This window comes from Rhinopithecus bieti, unplaced genomic scaffold (genome assembly GCF_001698545.2).
Source record: "Rhinopithecus bieti isolate Rb0 unplaced genomic scaffold, ASM169854v2 scaffold_31527, whole genome shotgun sequence".
NCBI classification, from domain to species: domain Eukaryota; kingdom Metazoa; phylum Chordata; class Mammalia; order Primates; family Cercopithecidae; genus Rhinopithecus; species Rhinopithecus bieti.
In genome coordinates this window covers 1,809,969-1,818,735 of record NW_016813959.1, presented here as the reverse complement: position 1 = coordinate 1,818,735, position 8,767 = coordinate 1,809,969, and positions in this window count along the sequence as shown.

Below are 8,767 nucleotides of genomic sequence, written 5' to 3'. Positions count from 1 at the left end.
TAGCCAGGATGGTCTCGATCTCCTGACCTTGTGATCCGCCCGTCTCGGCCTCCCAAAGTGCTGGGATTACAGGCTTGAGCCACCGCGCCCGGCAAAAAGTACAATTTTTTACTCCCCCAGAACCAATTTCTGCCCCTTTGGTAGCACTATTTCCCCACACTGAGCATGTAGTTTGCTAAAAAGAATAAGCCCAGTTTTCCCAGACTGGCAATTTAATTGCTCTTAGCTGTTGTCTTAGTCCATTCCTGCTACTATAACATAATACCTCAGATTGGGTAATTTATAAATAATATAAATTTGTTTCTCAGAGTTCTGGAGGCTGGGAAGTCTAGGGTCAAGGTGCCAGCAGGCGCTGCTTTGGGCCAGGCATGGTGGCTCACTCCTGTAATCCCAGTACTTTGGGAGGCTGAGGCAGGCGGATTGCCTGAGGTCGGGAGTTCAAGACCAGCCTGGCCAAAATAGTGAAACCCCGTCCTTACTAAAAACACAAAGATTAGCCGGGTGTGGTGGCACATGCTTGTAATCCCAGCTACTCAGGAGGCTGAGGCAAGAGAATCGCTTGAGTCTGGAGGCAGAGGTTGCAGTGAGCCGAGATCGTGCCATTCCACTCCAGCCTGGGTGACAAGAGAAAAATTCCATCTCAAAAAAAAAAAGGTGTCAGCCAATTTGGTGTCTGGTGAAGGCTTGCTTTCTGCTTCCAAGACTGTGCCTTGCTGTATCCTTACTTAGCAGGAGGGCAAAAGGGGGACAATTAGGATCCCTCAAGCCCTTTTACAATAACACTAAATCACTTCCCGTAGGCCTCGTAGTACCAGCACCTTGCGGGTTAAGTTCCAACGTATGAAGTTTAGGGAGACACAAATATTCGGACTATAGTAGCTATGCTCTTTGTGTAAAGCCATTCAATGATTTCTGAGGCATGTTTAGTTGATCCATTCAATCTGGTGGCTCCGGTAGTGTGACAGTGACATGGCTAGCTGGAAAGTTACAGCATGGATGAAGGGTACCCCTAATGGAAGCCCTGTAAGTCAATGGTTGGATCAGTTCTCTATCATTTCATAACAATTACCCTGAAGCTTGGTAGCACACACACATCATCTCTTTTCTGTGGGTGAAGAACCTTCGTGTGATTTAGTTGGGTGCTTATGCTTAGGGTGTCTCACAGGTTGCAATTGAGGTGTCCGTCAGTTCAACTGCGGAGGGTCTGCTTTCAAGGTCACCCCTTGGTGGTTGGCACAGCTCAGTTCCTCACAGGTGAGTGGACTAAGGACCTCAGTTCGTTGCTGACTGTTGTCTTCAGGCTGTCCTCGGTCTCTCCTTCACATATGAGCCTTCTCATGAGGCAGCTGGCAACATGGCAACTTGCTTCATCAGTGTGAGTGAGAGCAGGGAGAGGGGAGAATGGAGAGAAAGAGAGATAAATATGGGGAGAGTAGCAGAGGGGGAGAAGGAGAGAGGGAATTTGACCAAGACAGAAGTCACAGTCTTTAGAAGCAAGGCACTCCAGAGAGGGGATTGTACAAGGTGTGAATAGCAAGAGGCAGGATCATCACTGAGAACCTTTCAGAAGCTGCCTACCATGGTGGTCAAGCCAAAGTCAGGAAACACACAAGTCACAAAAGTCATTGGTGGTCTAGATTGGGTGGATGATCAATAATTGGGCAAGCAGCCAGGACCTGCCCTTAAGGCAAATCCATGGGCCAAGAGCAGGAAGGTGGCATGGAATCAGGGGTCAGCAGGAGTCCGAATTCCAAGCAAGGCATTGAGTCAAGTCAAGAAGGACACCAAGGACTCTGGGAACCATCACTGGTCAAGCAGCCCAGGCAACAGAGATGAGTTAGAGTGGTAGGAAGATTCTTTTTTTTTTTTTGAGACGGAGTCTCACTCTGTCGCCCAGGCTGGAGTGCAGTGGTGCAATCTCGGCTCACTGCAAGCTCCACCTCCCAGGTTCATGCCATTCTCCTGCCTCAGCCTCCCGAGTCATTGGGACCACAGGCACCTGCCACCATGCCCAGCTAAATTTTTTTTTTTTTTTTTTTTTTTTTTTTTTGGAGAGGCAGGGTTTTGCCGTGTTAGCCAGGATGGTCTGGATCTCCTGACCTCATGATCCGCCCGCCTCGGCCTCCCAAAGTGCTAGGATTACAGGTGTGAGCCACCGCGCCCGGCGGAAGATTCTAAAGCTAGGTAATGGCTTTGTCAGCCAGGAAGCCTCTTATACAGCAATTCCCTGGTAAAAACTGCCCCCAGTCCCTGGTAGGTCTAGGGCCTGGAGATGGGAGCAGTGATCTTCTTAGGAAGCTGTGAGAATTGAGCACCCTAGAGACAGAGCTCAGAGCAAATGGGGAAGCAGCACAGAGAAGATTCTAGAAACAGACAGGTGGGCTTTGAATGCCAGCCCAGCTACTTGCTACTTGTGTGGTGTTAGGTGAGTAAATTGACCTCAAACATGAGTTTTCTTTTCTCTAAATAATCCTCAATTCATAGTAAGGCTGACAAAGATGAAACAGGATACTAAAATCTTAGTATAGTGTCTGCTACAGAGCAAGCATTCAATAAATGTTTATTATTGCCATAATTCTTATTATATAAAGGTAATATATTTAGGGGAAAAACAATGCATTCCTTAAAATCAAAATAACACCCACCAACAAGAGCCTAATATTCCCTGATTGAGAAGATGCCAATTCAAAATTTAACCCAATTTCATATTTACTAATAAAGGGTGACAGGCAGTATGGGAATTACAATTGTTAAAGGGCTACTTCATGTCAGGCATTGCTCTAGGTGCCTTGTAAAGCTAACTTCATGCCATTCTTTCAACCAACATGCGAAAGTGGAGTTGGTATTCCCATGTTATAGATGAAGCAACAGAGACTCCCAAAAGTTGAGTGAGTTGCTGAAGATCATGCAGTTAATAGGAGATAGCACCGGACATTTGACACAGGCTAGTTGGATTCCAAAGCCCAAGGCCATCAATCCTATTTTATGCTAACACGGTTGGGTGGAGATGTTAACCAGAACCTACACAGCTTGCTTATGACATAGGGAAGAGCTGAAGAGTGAGTCCAGGTTGCAAAGAATGTGACAAGAGGAGCCAAGGAATCAGTCAACTCCCAAGGGCAAAAGAATGATGTTTTCATTCATCACCATCAGGAAAGAAAGCATATTTCTCCTTAGGAAATCAGAGTCAGAATCCAAGATAGAACCAGCACAAAAGCCGGGCGCGGTGGCTCACGCCTGTAATCCCAGCTCTCAGGGAGGCAGAGGCGGGAGGATAGCTTGAGCCCAGGAGTTCGAGACCTGCCTGGGTAATATAGCGAGACCCCGTTCTCCACAAAAAGGAGAACCAGCACAATAATAGCTTGACCTTATTAACAGGAATCAGTTCTTTAATATTTGAGTTTCCCCTGGGAAGGAATAATCTCTCCTCCAGTGCGTTCTCACCCATGAACAGACCTAATTTTACATCTAGTATTCAGAAGGCTTCTGGGCTGCTAAAGAGATTTTCACCGTGGATGGACAATTCTCTAACACTATTTTTTAGATACCACAGCTCGATCAAAACACTGTCGGTGGATGTACATATACTAAAGATCACTGCCAATTGTAGCTATACCAGTCAAGTTTCTTAGTTGCAGAAAAGTTTGAGCAGAAAGGGATTTACAGCTGGGTGCAGTGGTTCACACCTGTAATTCCAGCCCTGTGGGAGGCTGAAGCGGGTGGATCACCTGAGGTCAGGAGTTCGAGACCAGCCCGGCCAACATGGTGAAACCCCGTCTCTACTAAAAATACAGAAATTAACTAGGCTTGGTGGTACACACCTGTAATCCCAGCTATTCCGGAGGCTAAAGCAGGAGAATCACTTGAACACGGGATGCAGAGGTTGCAGTGAACTGAGATTGTGCCACTGCACTCCAGTGTAGGTGACAGAGTGAGACTCCATCTCAAAAAAAAAAAAAAAAAAAAGGGATTTACTACCAGGTATTGTATTATTTTCGGTATTTCTAGGAAGACTGGAGAACCAAGCTTGGATGTCACATGGCCAGGAACAATGCAGCCCAGCCAACCATGTTGCAGCACTTTTCTGGTTTTAAATTCTGTATTAGAAGAGGTTTGGGACTGGGTGCAGTGGCTCACTCCTATAATCCCAGCAATTTGGGAGGCCAAGAAGGGTGAGTTACTTAAGCTCAGGAGTTCGAGACCAGCTGAGGCAACATGATGAAACCTCGTTTCTATAAAAAATAGAAAAATTAGCTGGGCATGGTAATGTGCGGCTTTAGTCCCAGGTACTTGGGAGGCTGAGGTGGGAAGATTGCTTGATTCCAGGAGGTAGAAGTTGCAGTGAGCCAAGATCATGCATGGGTGACAGAGTAAGACATTGTCCAAAAAAAAAAAAAAAAAAAAAAAGTGCCTGGAATTTGCTTTGAATATGGAAATGGAGAGTAGGGGTACAGACGAAAATAAATTGACACAAGTTAATAATTATTGAAGCTAAAACAGGTACATGAGGTTTCATTTCGCTAGTCTTTTGTTAAAATAAATTTATTGAGATATAACTTAACGAGTGCAGGGTACATTTAGTGATACACTAAAAGCCCAGACTTTACCACTATGCAGTATATTCGTGTAACAAAATTGCTCCTGTGTTCCTTAAAATTTTACAAATAAGATTTTAAAAGGGGAAAAGAAAAAAAAAACAGATTTATTGAGATATGATGTATATGCTATAAAATTTACTCATTTTAAACTGTACAATTCAATGCTTTTTAGTATATTTACAGAATCAAGTAACCATCACCACAATCTAAATTTGGAACATTTTTATCACCCCCCAAAAGAAACCCCATGCCCATTAGCAGTCATTCCCAATTCCTTCTCTTTCCAGCCAAGGGAAACCTGTAATCTACTTTCTGTCCCTATAACTTTGCTTATTTGGGATATTTCACACAAATGGAAATATATAATATGTGGTCTTTCATGACTGGTTTCTCTCTCTTAACACGTTTTCTAGGTCCATCCATGTTGTAGCATATATTAGTAGGTTATTCTTTTTGACTGTTGCATGATACATACATTCAGTTGTATGTATGTCACATTTTGTTTGGCCACTAATTAGCTGGCAGGCATTTGGATTGTTTCCACTTTTTGGCTATTATGAATAATGGTGCTAGGAACATTCATGTGTAAATGTTTGTATGGACACTTGTGTTTATTTTTCTTGAGTATTCCTAGGAGTGGAATTGCTGGGTCATATGGTAACTTTATGTTTCACATTTGCAGGAACTACCGGGTTGGTTTCCAAAATGGCTGCACCATTTTGTACATTTCTACCAGTAACGTATGGAGGTTCCAGCTTCCCCACATTGTTATCAACAATTGTTATACTGTTATTAAATTTTTATTTTTTATGTGGTAAAAGACGTACTACTTTAACATGTACTACTTTAGCCTTTTTTTTTTTTTTTTTTTTTTAAGACAGAGTCTCGCTCTGTCACCCAGGCTGGAGTGCAGTGGTGCAATCTCAGCTCACTGCAACCGTCACCTCCGGGGCTCAAGCAATTCTCCTGCCTCAGCCTCCCAAGTAGGTGGGATTACAGGTGCATACCACCACACCCGGCTAATTTTTGTATTTTTAGTAGAGACGGGGTTTCACCGTGTTGGCCAGGCTGGTCTTGAGCTCCTAACCTCAAGTGACCTGCCCGCCTCAGCTTCCTGCACCCTGTCTGTTTTAGTCATTTTAAGTGTGCAACTCAGTGGCATTAAGTACATTCACAATATTGGTTGTATAACAATCACTACTCTCCATTTCTAGTATGTTTTCATTGCTCCAAAAAGAAACGCTATACTCTTTATACAATAACTCCTCATTCTCCTTTCTCCCCAGTCCCTCTCCTTTCTGTCTCTATGAATTTGCCTACTCTAGGTACCGCAGATATGTGTAATCATATAATCTGTGTCCTATTGTGTCTAGCTTCCTTCACTTAGCGTAATGTTTTCAAGGTTCACCCATGTCGCAGCGTGTATCAAGATTTCATTCTTTTTCATGATTGAATAATGTTCCACGTTACCTATATACCACATTTTACTCATTCATCTGCTGATATACACAAGTTGTTTTCCCCTTTTGGCTATTGTGAATACTGGTGCAAAATATCTGTTTGAGTTTCTGCTTTCAATTCTTTTGGGTATATACCCAGAAGTGGGATTGCTGGATCATATGGTAATTCTATGTTTAACTTTCTGAGGAGACGTCAAACTGTTTTCCACAGCAGCTGCACTGTTTTACATTCCCATGAGCAATGCACAGGAGTTCCAATTTCTCCACATCCTTGCCAATACTTGCTATTTTTGATTCTAGCCATCCTAGTGGGTGTGAAGTGGTATCTTATTGTGGTTTTGATTTGCATTTACCTGATGGCTAATGATGCCGAGCATCTTTTCACGTGCTTATTAGCCATTTGTATACCTTCTTCAGAAGAATGTCTATTCAAATCCTTTACACATTTGAAAGCGATTTTTAAAAAATCTTCTAATTTGAGTTGCAATACTTCTTTGTCGATTCTGAATGCAAGTCTCATGTCAGGTATATAATTTACATATGTTTTCTTTTCACTTTCTTGATGGTATTGTTTGAAGCACGAACGTTTTTAATCTTGATGAAGGCCAGTTTATTTTATCCTCTATTGCTTACGCTTTGGGTGTCTTATCTAAGAAATCATTGCTTACACCGATGTTGTGAAGATACACTATTATGTTTTCTTAAGAGTTTTATGGTTTTAGCATGTCAAAAAGGTCTATGATCTATTTTCAGTTAATTGTTGTGTATAATGCAAAGGTCCCAACTAATTCTTTTCCAAGTAGATATTAATCCCTCTACATTTGTGTATGGTGAGGCTTTCCCATAATAAAACCTTAACTTAAGAAAAAGCAGGTCGGGCATGGTGGTTCATGCCTATAATCCCAGCATTTTGGGAGGCCAAGGCAGGCAGATCACTTGAGGTCAGGAGTTCGAGACCAGCTTGGCCAACGTGGTGAAAAACTCTGCCTCTATTAAAAATACAAAAATTAGTTGGGTGTGGTGGTAGGCACCTGTAGTCCCAGCTACTCGGGAGGCTGAGGCAGGAGAATTGCTTGAACCTGGGGAGGCGGAGGTTGCAGTGAGCAGAGATGGCGCCACTGCACTCCAGCCTGGGTGACAGAGCAAGATTCCATCTCAAAAAAAAAAAAAAAAAAAAAAAAAAAAAAAGAAAGAAGGAAAGAAAAGAAAAGCGATGACAACAAAGTTATATACTCGGTAGGAACTGCTTTTCATTGTTAATGACTTCTACCTAAAAAAAGAGTGTCTTAGCGCCGGAGCGAACTTCCTTGGCCCCTCCTCCTGCGCGGGACCCAGGAACCTCGCCCGAGAGCGCCGGAGCGACTTCGTCGGCCTCCATCACCAGAGGCCGGTGAACCTCGCCCCTCCCTCACATTGGTTTGTAAATAAAGTTTTTTTTTTGCCTTGCCTAAAAAAAAAAAAAAAAAAAAAGAGTGTTTTTAGCACTCTTATGTTTGGTTTTTAAATTTATTTACTTTAAGTAAAAGAAGTTCAGAGGTAGGCAGAGCTGATAGGGCCATTCTATTCTATCTATGATTGTTGTTGACCCAGGACCCTACTATTTGTTTGTTTCAAAATTGCTACACGTGGCATCTATCCTCAAGGTTACCATGGTCATGATGTAGCTGCTGGAGCACCAGCAACACCTTTGCAGTCTAAGCAGGAAGAAGAAAAGTTTAAAAAAAAAAAAAAAAAAAAAGCCGGGGTTGGGGAGCTGGGAGAAGGAGAGTTATCCCTTTGAACTACTTTTCCCCAAATTTAATGTAAAGACTTGAGTTTATAACCCATTGGCTATTCCCATAGTAGGGAGGCTGGATACATTAACATATTCATCAGCACAAGAGTCCTAACATGAAATTAAATGAGGATGTGTGGTGGATATCAAGTAGCCAAGGCAGGTGGCTGTGGTGTGGGGTGCCACCTGGCCACCCACGACCGATTTTTAGTCCTCTTAGTGGCAAATAGGATTGTGGGATTAGACAAGCCAAGTATTGCTAGAGCTTCCAAGTTTTAGAGGCTTGAATTCTACATTTAATATAAACTCTCCAGATTTTTCAATGCTGGTAACCAATCCAAAAAAAAAAAGTTTAACCTTGTCTGAGCCAAACACAGTACGTCTATGGGCCTGTTCCACCTCTGTGCTGCCTGCTGGCATCCTCTGTTTCCGGGTGAACATTAGAGCTCTTGAGACATCTGAAGGGCCCAGGAGTGGTACTACAATTCCCCTGTGTGGCTCCGAGCCAGTGGGTAGAAGTCACAAGGAAGTAGATTTTGGCTCAACTTTAGGAAGAACTCCATCCGCAGAGCTGTCAAAAACAGAAGGAGCTGCCTGGGGAGGTAGGAAGCTCTCTGTCGCTGGAGGTGTTTGAGCAGATGCCAGAGAAGCACTTGGCAATGACGTCTGAGGTCTTCCCAACCCCAAGAGTCTCTAAGGCTATAAGAAAATTACTGTGATGACTACTGCTGCTTCAATGACTCACTGAAAGGAGGACCCTGTAGGAGGCAAGAGGAGGATGAGACGCCACACATCTGGATTGCTAAGGAGCTAGCAACCTACCAGCTGCGGTGTCCTGCCCTGCAAAGGGCAAGGAAAGGGGAAATGGGAAATGCCTTCACCGTGGGGATGACCTCTATTCAATGTAGCCTGTAGGGTAGCAAAGAGTTCCTTCC